Source organism: Macadamia integrifolia, chromosome 6 (genome assembly GCF_013358625.1).
Source record: "Macadamia integrifolia cultivar HAES 741 chromosome 6, SCU_Mint_v3, whole genome shotgun sequence".
Lineage (NCBI taxonomy): Eukaryota > Viridiplantae > Streptophyta > Magnoliopsida > Proteales > Proteaceae > Macadamia > Macadamia integrifolia.
In genome coordinates this window covers 11,751-16,482 of record NC_056562.1, presented here as the reverse complement: position 1 = coordinate 16,482, position 4,732 = coordinate 11,751, and positions in this window count along the sequence as shown.

Genomic DNA, 4,732 nt, shown 5'->3' with positions numbered 1-4,732 from the left:
GTAATCAGGATTGTGTAAGGATCCTCTTATCCTAAAAAGAGTTGGGTGACTCTCCACTGTAAAACAGGATTGTAAGAGGTGCCTCTCTACCCGAAAAGAGATTGTAAGGATACTCTACTCCTAAACAAGATTGTGTAAATGTTTTCTACCCTACCTACTGTACTGAAAGGGAGAGCTAGTGGAATACCTTACAAGTGGAATTTGTAGGGAGTGGATTAGACTCGAGTTCAGTTGAACCACTATAAACCTTGGAGTTATGTGATAATAAGTATTTTATTATTCCATAATTTTTATTCTGTAATCACACTTTGGGAACCAAAATTCGAAACGGTTTAAAATTTCACTGGGATAACCTATTCCCCCCTCTAGGTTATTTCAATTTGGACATTTTAAATGACTAAATCATAAGATATGTTGTTTTAAAAAAAATTATGTCATTGAGTTTGAAGACAACACAATTTGAATCATGTCATTCCGAGCCTAAACGATTAAGTTACTATTATTTTCATACAAACAGTTCTGTAGGTCAAAATTCAAAAGCCTATCAGTAACTTCTGAGATGTACCGGTATTTATCGGTTCACATTAGGATTTTAGAAATAGTTGCTTACTGATAACTACCGAAACTCATCTGGTAAGTCAGAAGTCAACCAGATGGTTTAAATAATCCTGCAACAGCTAGTTTGACTTCCCCAATGACTATCTTCATCCAACAGTAACCTTTATCGGTAATTACCGGTATGTACCAAAAGTTACCGATACAACTAAAATGTATCCATTGGACACATAATTGACTCAATCTTAATCGATCTCTTACCCAATTTAAGAATTTTAATCACCTATATAAATACCTCTCTTTAGGCTCATTAAACATAATTAAGTCACTCTCTTAAGCATCATTATCAAAAGCCTAAAGTGAGAAAATGTGATCATTACTTGAGCTTGTCTTCGTGAATTCTCTTCAAAGAATGACTCAAAAGTTTCAACTCAAATCTTCCACATTGATTGACATTCTATTTGGAAGACATAAAGGTGCACTCTTAGTTATTATTGCTTCATTATACATTTGCATATCATGCACTGCAAGAGGTAATACTCAAACTTCTATTCTAGTTTGATTAATCATTTATATATTGTCTAAATTATACGTAGGCTTGTTTGTAGGATTTTATTATCCTTAAAAGCTTTTGTAAGGTCCTTCTCAACCTATAAAGAGATTTGGAAGGCCCCTCTCTACATGTGAAAGAGATTTGTAAAGGATCCTCTTATCCTATAAAAAGAATTATAAAGGTTCTCCCCACCTACTATACTGAAAGGGAAGAACTAGTGGAATACCTCTCAAGTGAAACTTGTGAAGAGTGGACTAGACTCGAGATGAGTCGAACCACTACAAATTTTGTTGTTAATTGTGATTGCTTCTAATTTTACATTCTGCACTTTCAATTACACATCTAATTCTCAAAAGGTGAGAAAATTTTTAATTAATACAATTCCAATCTTTGCCTTGCCTAATTTTTAGCTTCCAGTCACTATGGCAATAAATGCCTCCAGGGTTGGTATAGGTTTTGCATTGTCACAAGAAGGCATCCAATTTCTTTTCTCAGAAACAAACTTACTCCAAAAATCCAATTAGCTTCAGCTATGTCAGAGAAATGCATACTATCACTGAGGTAGTTTTAAAATGGCATCATTATTTGGTTGGGTGAATTTTTTTTTATTCAAACAGATGAGAAGAGTTTAAAAGGGCTAATAGATCAGACTATTCAAACTCCAGAGCAACAACAATGGTTGTTCAAGCCCTTGGGATTTATTTTTGAAATCTCCTATAATCCGGGGAAAGAGAACATGGTCACTGATGAACTATCTCGCACACCTTTTGAGTTTCCTGGATTTTTCTCCTTCTTTGTTCCTATATTTGATTTCTTAACTCTGCTATAATTAAAGCTTACTACCAGTCCTTAATTTCAAGCTTGCCATGGACTGACCATAGACTCAACTTCATATACTTGGTTCCCTCTTGGAGATGGTTTACTTTATTATCACCAGTGTTTGGTTGTGACTATTGACTCTGTTGGTGTATGATGTCTCGTATTCCGTCAAAGTTTAATTTAGGGAGTACTAGTGCAGCACCTCGACAGGAAGGATGAGCATTATAACCTTATCCTCCATTGATAGTGAAGTAGGATCTCATCTCACTGGGGATGTAGGCAATCTTGTCGAATCTCATAAATCTGTGTGCATTGCTTGTTCTTGTTTTTCTATAAATTGGTATCAGAGCTCTAGGTTTTCATTTTTTTAGGGTTTACTATCATGATGACAGGGAAGGGATCGAATGTCAAGGATGATATCGAGTGATTAATTGGGAAGAATAATTTCACCCTCTGGTGTCAAAGGATGAAGGATCTTCTAATACATCAGGGTTTGGAGAAAATATTGTTGGAAAAGTCGAAAAAACCTATAAAAATTACTGAAGAAGATTGGATAGAGATGGAGGAAAAGGAGGTAAGTGCTATTCGATTGAATTTTTTTGATGATGCCCTATATTATGTTGTGGATATCGAATCTGCACCGTAGTTATGGGCAAAACTTGAAAGCATCTACATGACGAAGTCCTTAACGAACAAGTTGTTCGTGAAGAAGTAATTGTATTCTCTATAGATGGAGGAATGTATGGATCTATTAGAGCATCTTAATATGTTCAATCAGATCATAAGTAAACTTACAAACCTGGAGCTTAAGATCAAGGATGAAGACAAGGCATTATTGTTGTTGTTGTCGCTCCTGGAATCATATGGTCACCTGGTAACTACTCTCTTGTACGGAAAGGAGACCCTTGAGATGTGTTAGGATTTAAAATGTAACCACAAACATACGAATCAATGTAGCTAAGGGTCAAACACAGGGAGAGCAGTCACTTTATTTTTTACTTCTTTTAATAATTCAAAAGTGAACTGATTAATGGTTGTGATCTAATTCTAACTACCCTCCTAAACATATGTATCTAAAATAACGTGCTAACCATTCATCATCTAAGAATTTAAAGACGTAAGCCATGTAATTAAAATTAAATAAATAAATAATTAAAAATAAATAACCCACGCAATTAAAAAGCAATAAAGAAAAAAATACTGATATAAAAATAGAGTAAAAGAAAAGGGATAAAACTAGAGAGAGGCTCACAAGTAGATTTCTCTACTTAGCCCGAGGGATGCATCATAATATGAGCTTCCCTACTTGACTAGAGAATCACTATTACATGGGTTACTCTACTTAGCTTTAGGAAAAGAGAGGTAATAAAAAAAAATAAAATGACTGTTTTATGGCTAAGAGGGGCAAAGCCAATACATACACTAGCCATGAACCTTAGGGGAAAGGGAAAACAATAATGTAACAACTAAAATTAAAATCCTAAATTAAGAAAGAAAGGGTAGCCAGACGAGGGAATGAGAGGGGAGAGAGAAGACTATTGAAGAAGCCTATCTACCTGAATCAATGCTTGAACTTAAAAGTTTGGACTATTTGAGATACTGCCAACCCTAAAATCAGATTTGGAATGAACCAAATTCGAAATTTCTAGGTCTGGAGAAAACAAATCTTGAAAAAAGAAAACTGAACTTGAAAAAGAGATGCCCCATGGCTCGTGATCTTGTCACCTAGATCTAAGCATAGAACTATAATTTAACAATTACAACTCAATTGCATAAATCATAAACATAAAAGACTGAATAAAAATAAAAGAGTGCTTGCATTAATTGAAACAAAAAGCTATTACAAAAGTGATTAAAGCAAAAAATAAAGAAGAACTAAAACTAAAGATAGTGAGAGAGAGAGAGAGAGAGAGAGAGAGAGAGAGAGAGAGAGAGAGAGAGAGAGAGTAACTAAAAAAAAACCTAGAAAAAGAATGAAGTGTCTCCCCTCCTCTTACATGAGTTGTATTTATAGGGAATAGGAAGGTAGGATAACAAATTTTTTTTTCCTAAAAGGGGAAAACCCACAATTGGTAGGTGAGTTCTTTTGAGACTAAAAGTGCTAAGGTGAAGGAGAGAGAAGAGAGAAATAAACTTGGAGAAATTTTTTATAATTTTTTTCTTATTTTTTTCCTTTATTTATTTATTTATTTCTCTTCTTTTTCTCCCTCTCTTCAAATCTTGCGCATAACCCTATTGTTGGCCTTTTTTTTTTTTCCTTGGACGATTTTTCTTCTTGTTTTGTGTGATTAGGACAATCTTTTGGTGATGATGTGGAGGAAAGAGAAGATTTAGACAAGATTTATTTTTTTTTCTTTCCTTTTATTTTTTTGTGTAAGAAACCCCTCCCAATTCTCCAAAAAAAAAGACAACCATGAGATTCGAACTTGAGACCTCCTAGTGAGCAAGGGAATTTTGCACACCATAGCTCACCAACTACATTAGGTAGTTGTTGTTGGAGAGATATGGCGCTCAACAATGCTTAAGGCCTTTAAAATACAAAACTTGCAAAAAAAAAAGTGAAACCCAAGGTAGCTCCATTCTAAATATATAAAAATGTATGCTTTACTACTTAGATTTCACACATAAATGTGTTCATCAAAATTCCCCCACACTTAGACTTTGCTAGTCCTCAAGCAAAATAAAAAAGAAAAAAACTAAAATATGAATAACAAAAAACCTAACTCACTTTCGTAGGAATCGTGGTTGCACTTAGCATGTGTAACAAGCCATTAAACCCCTAGGGCATCCCTAGTGGATGAGTTG